Source organism: Lasioglossum baleicum, chromosome 6 (assembly GCF_051020765.1).
Source record: "Lasioglossum baleicum chromosome 6, iyLasBale1, whole genome shotgun sequence".
Classification (NCBI taxonomy): Eukaryota; Metazoa; Arthropoda; class Insecta; order Hymenoptera; family Halictidae; genus Lasioglossum; species Lasioglossum baleicum.
In genome coordinates this window covers 1,036,415-1,050,751 of record NC_134934.1, presented here as the reverse complement: position 1 = coordinate 1,050,751, position 14,337 = coordinate 1,036,415, and positions in this window count along the sequence as shown.

Genomic DNA, 14,337 nt, shown 5'->3' with positions numbered 1-14,337 from the left:
ACTCGAGGGTCTTTTTCATTCGCGCGGCAGACCGACATATCGCCGGGACAAGATGTCTGTGATTAATACGCCACTTCAACGACCCTTTCAGTCGTTGTTTGCTTCGCGGACACCGCACCGCGTCGCCAATCCGTGGATCCCCGTAATCGTCGCTGCGCTTTACCTTGGTGCACGTAAATCGTCGACTACATAATAAATACAGTCTGTCGTCGGGTTACGTGTTCGCCGAGGTTCCACAATTAATTGCGGCGCTAGACAATAGAGGACGGCTGAGACATATTGTTAGAAAGACTCGAACTTGATTGGAGAGATTCGAGCACGGATTTCACCTTCTCTCTGCGTACGGGATGCAAATGCACCCGACAAAAACGGAAGTGAGATGGAAAATGGAAAATTTTCATATCTTTCGTAGAAACACTATATGTGATATAGTATTTGATATTTTCTATGTATCGTATACACTTATCTTTCAGAAATCAATAAAATTTCATTTTCCTCCAAAAATGCACGGGGTCCAATTACCCCACTGCACACATAGACACAGAGAAGGTAACATCCTGCGGGATCTTTTGTTTGGATCTCAGCAAATTTATTATAGCTAGACTGCGGCTTTTATGCATTTATGATAAAAATGATTTAAAGACACCAGTGTATTAGTTTCAGTTTATTAAGATAATTAAATGACGAAAGAAATTTTTATTTGACACCTGTGTCTTGCAAACAACACAAACATTTTTTATTTGCATAAAGATCCGCAGTCTAACTATAGCAAATTGTCGCGGAGCTGAGCCGGTAGCAAACGGCAAAAATCCGAGCAGGCGAGGGCGAGAGGTGAACGCACGCGACCCAAGAGGTTTCGTAGATCGCGGCCGGGTGCGGGGATCATCGATTTTCGCCAGAATTCCGAGAATCGGCCCAGCCATTGACATTCAGCAGCCGCGGGACCATTGCTCGGATGTAACGCATGCCTTCGTTTGCTTTCACGTCATGGCCGTGCACGCGGGGCGTAAGACCTCTCTCTCCCTCTCTCTCTCTCTCTCTCTCTCTCTCTCTCTCTCTCTCTCTCTCTCTCTCTCTCTCTCTCTCTCTCTGCCATTCCCCTTTTTCATTTCTTTCGATGTTCCTGCCGACACGAGAGCGTGTACACACGCGTCGAGCGTGTCTCTGGGCGCCCAGCGGGAGACCCGTTCCGAACGCCATGGGATCAGTGAACTTCCCCATGGCCAGCACGGCCCGAATCGTTCGTGCTTCCCTTTGTAAATCATCCGTGAACCATATACTCATACCCTTCGAGCCACCATAGCGATACCGATCTCTGGGTGGATCGTTTGTCCGCGCACGCGACAAAAGAGGAAAAGGAGAACGCCCCGAGGAAGAAAAAGGGTAGCGGGGACCCATTCGCACTTTGTCACCATACCGATGCAACGACGTGGCCCGGCCACAGGATGCATAAATCACCGGGGATGACTATCCGACCGATGTTCAGCAACGGTGATTCAGAATCCGTTGCTGATCGGTATTCGATCGCTTGTACTCGGTGGCCCATACAAGGAACGTGCCGGTTTTCGGGTGCGATGACACCACGGGGCTCCAGTAAACACACCGCAATTGCCCATTGTTACGGAAATTTACGCGATTGTTAATTTTTTGTACTAGTCTGCTGCTCTCTTTAATTGACTGGGGCCACAGGTGTGATGTTATTTAGGAACCTGTTGTTGCAGGAGGAAGATGAACTCACTCGTCATCTCTGTTTGACAATCGGTTTCAACTTTCTCACTTATTTAGCAGAATCGTGAGAGAATATTCGTGCAAAAAAATAGTATTAGATTCTCTATGTGCTACTGTAAATGAGTTTTCCTCAGGTGTACATGTATTGCAAACAAAACCGCAAGCAAAAGTGTGGCCTAAACGGAGGTTCGCCAAGCAAGCCCTTCTGGTATCACAATACGGATGGTTTCCACGAATCGACGTCGCGTTTCCTCGTAAAGACACCGGGCCAGATGAAAGAAAAATGTCCGCGGGCGCCAACCCCACGGTGCATTCTAATGCCACGAATGCATTTATGCGTTGTGCACGCCGCGACGCGCCCTGTCCTTTATTTTCTGCTGGTTTATCGCCAGCCACACGCGTGTCGGACACGAATCCTCCCGGCGTTCCTCCTTTTATTATTGTTATTGTCGGGCCTCTCAGCACCGCGTTAAATACAAATCTTGTCGATGCGACGTACAATCGGGCGACTCACTGGCGAAACACCAGGGACGTCGAACGTGCCCTCGGGAAAACGTGAAACGAGTCGTAGCCTCGTTGTTTTGCAGCGGGTGTGGCACGTTGACATGACCAGCGCACGTGTACGATGTTGTTGTTCCAACGGCGGTATGCCAACACCGCAAAAACAACGCGATTGCTGACTTTTTTCGCATTATTTCACTGTGAACCCCGTTGCCGATCGATTGGGCGCTGTATTTCGCTTTATAGAATTGAGAATGAAACAGTTCAACATTAAAATCTAACCATCCATTTTCTGCCGATTGAGTCAGATCACCAGCTGTTCCAAGGGCTAACGTGAAATTCAAATAATAGTTTGAGTTAAGAGAAAATTTAATAACAATTTTACTTTAAACTTAATTTTCAAGGAATTTCTTAAGGGAAATTCAAGAATAATGTAATTTGTGTTCAGAAGAACTACCATCGGAAATACAATTAAACAAATTGATAAACGAGGCGGCTGTAAATGATTCCCGGCGTCGCGTCGTCCTATATACAAGTTCGTCCTATATACATAATAAAGTACAAAATTGTTCATGCCAAACAATTTTTGTAGAAAAATTTTTTTCGTAACTTCAGTGCGTCACAAGATATTTCCGTTATCAGATAAACGAAACACCCTGTATAATTGCAAAAAATGTCCATTCTCCAAGTTAGTGTGAAGTGGAAATGGATAAAATATCACTGTAGGATCTATTGCGTGTTTTGGCAAGCTTACGAGGGTTGAAACTGTCAGAAATAACAGGTTAGATCTTTATGCGCGTATAAAGAGTTAACGACACGGTTCTTTACTCTGGAAGAAAGGTTCGGGTACAGGTAACGTTATTTTTAAGTTTCTCGAGCAGTGTGGGTGGTTTGATATTGCGATCACGATAGGGACGCTGAGAATAGGAAACGTTCCTGATCCGGCCGCGGCGCGGGTGCGGGTACATGTGCCTCGGGGACTGTACCTACCGTTTGCATATAAAAATTAGATATGCCATAGACGATTTCTGTATGAAACGTTGAATTATTCAAGGGATTTCCCGATCCGCAAGGTCGGTATCGCGGTTCGTCGCGTTACTGGAATCCCTTCGTGCTTTTCGAAATGCCGCAGGCACGCTCGAAAAACCTTCGTCCAGAATGGACGGACAGATCTCTGGACTATGTTGAGTCTCGTTCATTTGCGATGGTTCGAGACCAAGGAAAGTCGCAAGGAACGTATTCATTAACAGACTCGCGCTCTTGTAGACACCGTTTCCCTTTTAGCGAATTTGGTTGAAAAGGCTTCAACAGTTTCTTGGATGTCAAAAGTGGATCATCTGCGCGCAGACTCGGCAAGAACTGTAAATTAACAAGATTAATTCAATTATTAAGAGACTCAAGGTTGGGATCGAAATGTCTATTTTTCATAATGCAATAAACTTTGTAAAACGTACATCGATTGACGCTTACACAAAAATTGATTTCTTTCGTCAAGGATTTCGTCACATTAACGTGCTGCTGCGAATAAAATTGCAACACATCCTTTTGTAACAATTGTCTTAGCACACTTTTTCTAGGAACAATCCAACCTGAAAATCTTGGTTTTAACGAAACGATATGTACGACTAAAATTTTTAATCGTTTAAGAACGAATGGCGACACTAAGACTATACATCTAATTCCCGAAGCTGCAACCACATAATTCAATCGTGCTGGTAACGAGAGATCAGTGCATATCGTTCAATGAAAATACGACAATTTTGAAATGAATTTTGGTTCGCTGATTCTTACATCAGTTTTAACATCTCGAATTATACGCTGTTGTTTTTCCTATGAATTTCTTAAGCGATCAAACATTTACAAACTGTTAGCAGTGTAAATTATGTAACGGAGCTTATTCGATTAAAGTCGCAGCAATAGCGAAGCGCAAGTTACATCACGGGACCGAACTGGACCGTGAAATTAGAAATTCGGACCTAAGAAAAGACAGAAAAGACATCGCGCGACAGGTTGCGGCAACGATCGTCTGTGAAAGCGTGATCCCAATGCAATTGCTTTACACTTGATCGCCTTGTAAACACCGTTCCCATCGAGGAGTGAATACTAATCGAAACTTCTGCTCGATCTCGCGGAATCCCAACGAATTTTACCGTTCACCCCGTACCAGAATACTACCGAAATGAAAATACTGTCAGCTTCCTAAGCAAAAAAATAAAAACCATGTACTTTCTCGTGACAGGTTCGATCGTGTAATTCTACTATTTTACCACGTTTTTATTAGCTCACTTTCTTGTCTGTCTGTTCGGTACAAATTTTGCAATTGATTTTAAACTAACTTCCCGATGAGCTAGAGACTTGAAATTTTAAACATCGCTCAGAACTGGATGACAATGCAATATTTAAAAGAAATTTTTTAAAAAGCCTATGCGTTTAGGAGATATAAACTATTAGATTTAACCGTTACACCTCCCCGCGCGATGCTCGGTAGTACGCGATCGCGTTCAGCGATCCCCATTCCGCGCGGCAGCGCTCCCTACTCCACTATGCGTTCCCACTCTGACTCATCCCCACTCCACTGACCCGCATCGCACCGAACGAGCTCAGTGCAGTGCAGGCGCGAGAAAACAATAACGTATCTATTATTGCGTAGCAGAGCCGCCAGAGCCCTGAGGCAGTTATATTGGCGGGGATGTACCGAAATAATCTTACCGGACAAAAAGACTCCAGGACGTGTCCTACGAGTTACAAAATATACACAAATACACTTGTAATACTTTCATTTTACAGATCACGATCGAAATGAATTTTGCGTCTTCCGTCGTCCACGTTAAGAGGACAGATTCAGGAGTCCTCGAAGCTTTTCAAAAAAATGCGCTATCTGATCGCGAGATCGATCGGACTTCAGGGTGACGGAGTCATTAATTCGTTCTGGGTATCCGCAGATTGAATTTAGAGTGGCCGGTCGCATTGAGAGCATGCACATGATCGAGGCGAGTCGAGCGACTTCCTACTGGCACCCGTTTCCAGCCGCTTCCGTCATTCGATCGCATAAATCCGCGATGCAAGTGAACGCAGGCACGTGCCTACGTGATCGTATTTATCGAACGGTCAACCAAATACTCGGAAACGTGTTTCCACCTGGCTTTTCCATATCGCCGCCACTGGGCACTCGCGTAACGTGTGGAACATGTGCTGCTGATTAATCGGGAATTATTTTATTATTAAATCGGTGCGGCTTGTCTCTAGTGTGACCTTTTAGCAAAGTTTCGAACGATTACGGAACTTCGTACATGCATTTTTAAAAAGTTGTCAGGACCCATCCATGAGGAGTACACACAGAGTTAGGCAAAAATTTTATTTAAATAAAATTTTTACCCAACTCTGAGTACACATACATAAGCATGAGGAAGTATAAGATTCCCCATAAAATTATTAAGAAAAGATTTGAATGTTTGTGCAATTCCTGTACCTAGCAATTGATGTAGATAATTTTTATTGTGCATTAAAATCCACAACATAATAATTATATTTTATGATACGTAGCTGTGTGACACTGTGTGTAACATAAAAATGATATCCTGGGAGGATTTCAGTAAATTGCATACAATTCTCTCCCACTTTACATCCACTTTTCCTATTGTACGTGATTCACTCTCGTTCTTTCATTCCCTTTCTCCATCCAGCCATTTACTTCCAATCATTTCACTTATTTCCGATTCCCTTTTGAAAAGAATAAAAGAAAAATTGTATGTGTCGTATTATTCCACGTTAAGAGTAACGCCTGTGGTTGTGTAACAATAGAAATCATCCATAATGGTTTCACGCGATTTTTTCCATAATTAGTTACTGGACTGCTCGATCTCTCTGTACATTTCCATTTTACTAAAAGATTCGTGAAAATTTGCGAACTGATTATTACAATTAACTAAACAAGTGATGAAGAAAATGTTTATTTTATATAAAAAAACCCCAGTCTTCACAGATAACATTTATCTGACATTAATCAACAAATAATTATAATAGTATGCTGATACTGCAAGCTCAAGTATGAAGTCATATATGGATTGTGCTAATGCTAAATAAAATTTCAGTGATTCATATTTAACTATTAATAACTGAAGATGACGAATGCTGCGAGCACAACTAATGTGCATTGCAAAAACAACATTTGTAATCTACGGTATAATTAATCTTCAAGATGTCGAATAAAAGATTCGATTTTAAAGTAAAGCTGCAGCTGATTAATTGTGAAGATCATGAATTACGTTACGCAACAGAGTTGGGCAAAAATTTAATCAACGATTGACGAATAATGAAATTTCTACTTCAATCGTTAATCGCAATTAACAATTAATCTCCTAGTTTAGTCGTTAATTGTGGTTAAAGATTAGATACTTATAAATCGTTAATTGCGGTTAACGATTAAATACGTATTAATCGTTAATTGGGAATAACGATTACCATACATTCCTTTCAATTGTGATCGTCAATCGGATAATTGATTAATGATTAACTGCTGAAACTTCGAAATGAAATATGAAATAAAAACTGTATGAATACTGAAAAAAATGTAAATGTAAACCGAGTTTTTGTTGAGATATATTTCTGTCAATTCTCCGTTTCCACTCTCTGTCTCTATCTCCCTCCTTATTACAATTTATGGATAGACCGTATGGCGATTAACTTCATCACTCGATTGAATCTGTCTGCGATTTTTCAATGATTTCTTCGTTTAATCAACGGTTGACGATTAACTTCATCAATCGATTGAATCAACCGCGAATTTTTCGTAGATTACTTTTTTAATCGTATATATTAATCAATCAATCTTGATTAAAATCTTAATCGATTAATGCCCAACTTTGGTACATTGTACACCTAATGAACCATGCGCGATCTCTAAACCCCAACTTTCTGTAATAAATAAATTACTTGGAACTCTTTTTAGCTCGCAGAATATGTATATCGATTGCTAATCAAAAAACAAAAGACACAGAATATTTATGGTTGCTCCAAGAGTCACTCTGCCATATCATTAAGTAGAAATCGCGGCTCTCGGGTCCAGCAACGATCCGCAAACAGGAGCTGATTCAAGCTCGACCATCGTCGATAAGAATCGCTTCTCCGCGATCCTAATTAAATAGTCGATCGAGCCTGAGTCATTGATCGCCGATTCTCCGCAGACGACGAATTCCTCGTCGTGTAAGATTCCTAAACGATCGACGCAATCCGATCGAGGAGAGATAGAGACGCACACAGAGTCAGCAACTCATTAAGAACGAAATCTTCCATGGAAAAGGAAAAGAAGAAGCTAGGAGAGGCTGGCGTGAGTCATTCATTGACTGTCGGACAATTTCTGAAGCCGCTAAATAGTGACGTATTCTTCAGACATACTGCCTAACTATTTAGCAGACCGAAAATCCAAAATTTTAGCTTCCGAATCGTTCTTGGCTTTTGATACATCAGAAACAATTCTAAGATACTCATTAAAATTCCAACTTTGATATGAACCTGTACTTTTTCATCAACTGTTTAAAGGAATATTTTAAATAAACAGTGAATGAAGCTTCGGTCACGACTACTTAAATTTCTCCAATAAATGGAGAAGTTTATATTGATTTTCTTTATTCGCCAAGAATATTGAGGACGCAAGGTTTTGTTTGAAACGACGCCCCAACAGGCTGAAGAGGCGAGAGTCTTCGAGGACAGCGGAAAATGACGTTTTTTTAAACAAATCATGATTGACGAAACAACATTGCAGCCGAAGGATGCAGAGAAATTAGTGGAGCATGTCATAGATGCGCACCGTCCGGTGGCCTTTGCTCGCGGATCATCGCTATGCATTTCAATCGAACGGAAAAGGGAAATGCAACCGCGTCTTGGAACCTTGCGCATAATTATGGCCGGGCCAATTCCGTGCATGGGAATTATTTATTTACTGGTCCGATTTCCGTCTACACGAAACGGAAGGACGAGCGCGATGACGTCCGACGCTCGTGAAGATCTACAATGATAAAGAGACGATCAGATTAAACACAGGACACGTCCCGATGATGCTGCGATGCTTTTAATACCATGTGACGAAATCGCTTAACCCTTATGTAGCCAACCAAAATGTATAGATTATTCAAAACCTTTTGTATTTAACATATTGGGTTGGCAAGAAAGTAATTTCGGTATTTTAAGGTGAAATAGAGTCCAATTATTTTGTTCGTGCTATGAACTTTAATGAATATTTTCCCTTTTGTTCGATGAATTTTTGCCAAAAAGAATAAATAAGAAAATATTTTATTGATTAAAATTCATCGCTTGAATAAAGAAATGCGGTTTTACTTCACCTTAAAGTACCGAAATTACTTTCTTGCCAACCCAATATTTGCAGAAATTCTCATTTTAAAACTATAAATTAATATACATATTAGCGAGCAAAGAATGGACATGCAGAGAAGCTTCGTAATATTTTTAGAGGAACATTAACAAATTGTTGAGAGAAATGTAGTAAATGGGTATCCGGTTATCCGGTTGGCTACACAAGGCTACACAGTTTTGCCTGTCTGTAACTGCAAAATAAGTCGTAGCACACGCTACGATTAATGCAGACAATTTTCATTTCATATATAAATCAATAGTTCAATGATCAAAAAGTAGAACAGAAGATGTTTTGTGGAGCTATGAAGTTTGGAGAGAGAGATCAGAATTTTCGGATGACGAGAGTCCTCGCGATCGAGGAGAAATCAACGTACAGTTACTCGAATTAATATTCGGACGATCTAAAAAAGACGACTACTTTTTAAATATTGTACTATACAATTTGAACTTTTTTGGGAAGCTAGAGCAATTAGTTTACTACAGGATGTGAAAAGAAATTTTTTGAAAACCTACAATTGGTCGGAATTGTAGAGAAACTACTAAAAGTTGCATTTTACATTAGTAAAATACAAAATACTAAAAGTTGAATAGAGAGATCTACAAAACGTATTTTTTTATAATTTTCAATGTAGGACCACATAAAAAATTTGTAAAATGCAACTTCTAGTATTTTTTCTACAATTCCGATCAATTCCAAAATTTTTGAAAATAATTTTTTTCACATCCTGTAGTAAACTAATTGCTCTAACTTCCCAAAAGAGTTCACATTTTATAGTGCAATATTAAAAAAGTTATCGTCTTTTTTAGAGCGTCCGAATATTAATTCGAGTAACTGTATAGAAATGGGAATATGTATTTCCGCAGCGATTCATGTGACGCACGTGCTCGTGTTGCTTTCGCTCATGCTAAGCCAAGGAATTTCCATAAATTAGACGACCGCCTGATGGAGAACGTCTGCCCGTGCCCGGGCTTTCTGCCGCTCGACCAATTACTTAATTGTAACAGATTTCCTGCCGACGCAATTGCGACCGCACGGGCGGACTAGATTTCTCGCTATGATAAGCAGGCGCGTTCTCGTGCGAACGCCTTGTAATTTCCCGATGATGACGATGGGAAACGTCTCGGACGGCTTCTTTTTTTCGCGAACCGAACGCACATGCCTAGTTAAGACGATCTCCCACCGCGGATTTCCAGCGACTACAATTCATCCTGATCTTGATCCCAGCGCGATCGTTTTGCCAAACTTTTCCTACGAGGATCTGGAAAATTTTTTATTTCAGACTAAAAGAATTGGGAAAGATATGTCCGCTTATTAAAATCATTAAAGAAAGAATGAAAGATTTTTATTTTGCATAAGGGTCCACAGTCTATAGTAATAACACTAAAGTTCTAACGAGAATTTATAGTGTTTTTATTCCCGTTTTGTGACAAGGTTTTTAATCGGAGGTTTCTAACAGGATTTATTAATTTGAGGAGAAAGGGAACGATTATTCTCATCGAACTGCGAGCAAAGTCCCGCAAATGGTGACTGCGTCAGATGCGAAACTCGAACCCGAGGATCAGCAACGTTATCTTTAATGAGAATCATTTGGAAACCTGTTCTACAACGACGACGGGGACCAGTTCCATAACACGGGACCACTTTTGCCGTAAAGAGGATAGTTTTCCGAGAAATCCGTGAGATAGTTCGACGTATCCCGATGACCTAATCTGTTCGCGTTCAAATTTCCCCTGCAGCGAAAGAACCAGTTATGCAGATTTGATCGAGTTTCCAATGAGGACGAACTGCGTCTTGTTTTTCGGAGAAGATGAATGGTCAAATCTCCGACTTCTTTGGAAAACCAATAAGAAAGGCAGAAAAATTTAATTACGAAAAATTTTGCTCACTAGAAAAATACAAAGGATTAAAACTGAAAAGACATCGAATTTTTCTCAGTATCAGATGTAAGACGAATTTTAAAAGGCTGGGAATGTTTATATGCATACTTTTGTGGACTGAGTGATGGAAACAAAAAATTACACTGTACATTCTCTAAAATAATAGGACACGATTGAATTTTGTTATTTCGATACTATCAAATATTTTTCAAAATCGTATTGAAACTATATATATATATATATATAAATAGAGAAAATAAAATTCTTCTTTGCTCCAGGTACACAACAGTCAACCATAAATATATAAATATACATGCACGGTGTACGAGTGTCGAAGTAAATCATTTTTATCAAGCGTTTACACGTTACTATTAAAAAATGTTATCTACGATTCCCTACCAACGAGTTGACTCACTTTTAAGGGAAAATGCCGCTGGTGGCAGTGATGCATGGACACCAGAGCTCATTACAGTTCGTTTCCGCGGCAAATCCGTACCGATCGGATCGTCCATGAATAATATTACAGAAACGGACCCTCCTCCGATGCATAATTGAGTTACTTGTTGCACGGCAACAATCACCGATAATTCCATCGATTATTCCAGCCTCGTGTACGATTCACAAAAAGAAGCACCTTTCCTCGTTTCAGGAAATTCTTGAATCATGTAACAGGTTACTCCTCGATTACGTAAACAATTCACTTTTCGACAAGTAACGAAACAATAGAGGAAGAAATCCTTAGGTCTTATTACCGTAATTCAATGTCTCACAAATGTGATCCTTTTTGTCCCCGTTTCCTGTGCGTCAGAACACCAATTCATTCTTATGCTAATTGCAAACTGTGAACATTCGCAGAGGTTCAAGAAATACTTTATATATCTTTTACTGAGGATTCTATGCATTTATAAAAACGTTATGAAAAAACGTTAGACGGATTAATACTTTTATATTCGCTGCAACTGATTGAAATTAGCAAAAAAAGAAAAACATTTTTATTTCGGTACTGTTTCTTATCGATTTAGACAATTTTTATTTCGCAAAATTTTGTCATAGGAGGACTGGGTATACAAACGATTTCACGAGCCCTTGTCACGCGATTACCTTGAACAAGGGAAAAAATAACGACAGCGAGTGAGAATGAGTCTGCAGATCGATAGACGATTAGAGTTAGGGGCGAGAAAACGGGGTTGGCTCTGGGATGATGTATGGGCGTGGCCAGCCCTGTAGATCTGGCCTGATGTCTTTGTTGGACCCCAAAATCGATTTTTTTTCTTTCTGTCTGTGCGATTTCTCGACGCCCACGCCCTTTGCTCACAGTGAATGTCCTTTTCGGAGAATGTTATCTCGCTATGAGGGCCAATATATCTTGCCCAATTTGTGACAGGTTACCATCACGTTACACGGCTATAATGGCTCTCCTAATAGATGTTAATTTTATACCTGTACACTCAGTACAATAAGTCTCCGTACACCCTTTAAAACAGAATAACTTTTTTATAATTATACCACATGACCTGATGTTTCGTAAGCAATTAGAAGCATTGGTTCTTTTTTATTTGGGCCCTTAATAAATATTTAAAATATATGTTTTGTAGATCTATAGTAATTACACACCTGCTGAAAATTTCATCGAAACCGATTGACATACACACGACGTACAAGCGGTTAAAAGTGGTGAAAATACGACTTTTGATCAGAATCGTACATCTATCGATCCGTGTCGTTTTTTCCTGCGTCAACCGATTTCGATGAAATTTTCAGCATTTGTTCAACTAACATAGATCTACAAATAAAAAAATATTTTAAATTTTCATTAGGGACCCAAATAAAAAAGTTTTAAAAGGTGCCTTTTTTATTTTTGCATGCAACCTTGTAAATTGTAATTTTTAGAAAATATTTTTGCACATCATTCAGTAAACCAATGCTTCTAATTTTTCTTATGAAACATCAGGTCATTTGGTGTAATTATAAAAAAGTTATTCTGTTTTAATGGGTGTACGGAGACTTATTTTGCTGAGTGTAGATATTTTACCGCGCTTTTATTAACTCGCTTTCTTGTCTGTCTGTTTATTTGTTCAGTGCAAATTTCGCAATTGATTTTAAACTAACTTCCCGATGAGCTAGAGACTTGAAATTTTAAACATAGCTCAGAACTGGATGACAATGCAATATTAACTCGCTTTCTTCTCTGTCTGTTCGTTATTAAAGCATAGAGGCACTTTGTTTGGAAAATCAATATTAGATCCAGTTGACAAAGCGAAAAGCGCAATCTGCACCTTATCTCGCTAACCTAAGTCTACTGGCCACGTTTTTGGGTCCTCCCCATGTGTAGGGGTGACTGGGCCGCGTGTATTGCTTATATACTTACTACTTACTTGACCCTTCAACACTGGGACTTTACGTTACGGTCTATTGAATCTGTGAGGCTAAATTGAATGAATAAGTCATGAAACCTTCTCTACTTGTGTTTATTACTATTGTCATATGTTGGCTGCAGATTGGTCCTCTAAAAAAGAAATAAAATAAAAAGAAACTACTGAAAAACTACCAGATGTCGACCGTCCCATAAAGTCATTCCCAGGGTCCTTGCCTTAGCAGACAAAATTCGCGAGAATTTAAGAAAAATTTCTGAATCTCGTAGAATGTTTAAACGTTTGACAACTCGAATTAGAGGTGGTACTTTATCGTAGGGACACTTTGATTCAAAAGGAGAACGAGAGCACATGGAAAAAATTATTTAAATAAAAGAAATTGTTTAATATACCATGTTTTTAAGACGGACTAAAAAGTATAATATAATTTTTCCTAGCACCATACAGATAGTCCTGAAAATTTGTGATCGTGAATTGAAACTCCAAAAGCACAACAACTACGAAATTTGTATTTTCTATCTCAATTGCAACTAACAAGAATCAGAGAAAAATTTTCTGCCCGCCTGTTATGATTTTAAGAAGTCGAATGTAACCTGTAGGTACATGCATAAAATTTGCTGTCTAATATAATTGTTGTACTAATAGTAAAGATATAACGCTGGTTGCACCGTAAGACAGTCAAAGACACTTACTGATTACTTACAACTTGCCTGAGAAATAGTACAAACTTCCATAAAAACGAAGTAATCGGAAAAAAACCGGTGTCAACTGATCCTTATCGCATAAATCGTGACTTTCTTAAGTACAGGGATAAATGGGAAACTCCTCTGGCGAAGAATGCGGAGAAGAAACAAGAGCAAAGTAAACAGATTTCACGAGAAACATGATCGGGAACCGTGAAGGAAACTGATTCTAAGAGGAACAGAGAATGGGGGCTCCGCGGCACGTGTCGCGAAGATATGATAAAGCCTGAGAATTAATTCTTTTGCACGTTTCCGGAAATATAATTATTTCTCGGTTGACGTCGAATCGGATCTCGACGAAAAGTCGAACAAAGGCTCGACTGAAAATACTGCGAGTTTTCTTCGAAAGAAAACATCTCGATTAATCCTGAAATGAACGATTTTCACATGATTTTCACAGAAATACAGACGATGAGATTGTAAACCGCCACGTAGGTAGATCGTAGAGCACCCAGTACGTCGCGTCGAATGAAAATCGGCGGAACGTGGCGTAAAGAGAGACAAAGAGACAGAAAGATGGCTCTCTCGTTGTTTTGTTCACGGTTGAAAAGGGAAAAGGTTGCGGGCTTCGTTTTTCAGCTGACCCACGTGACCCCCGGGGACAGCATCGTCATCTCAGAATGCATTTGCATTAATTCGGTCCTAAGCCTATTTGAATGCAGCGGGACCGTGGTCGTAATCGTATCTGGACCGTCTTGCAGAAAGGACGAGCACAAAAGCCAACGCAGATCACGAAAATTAGCGGA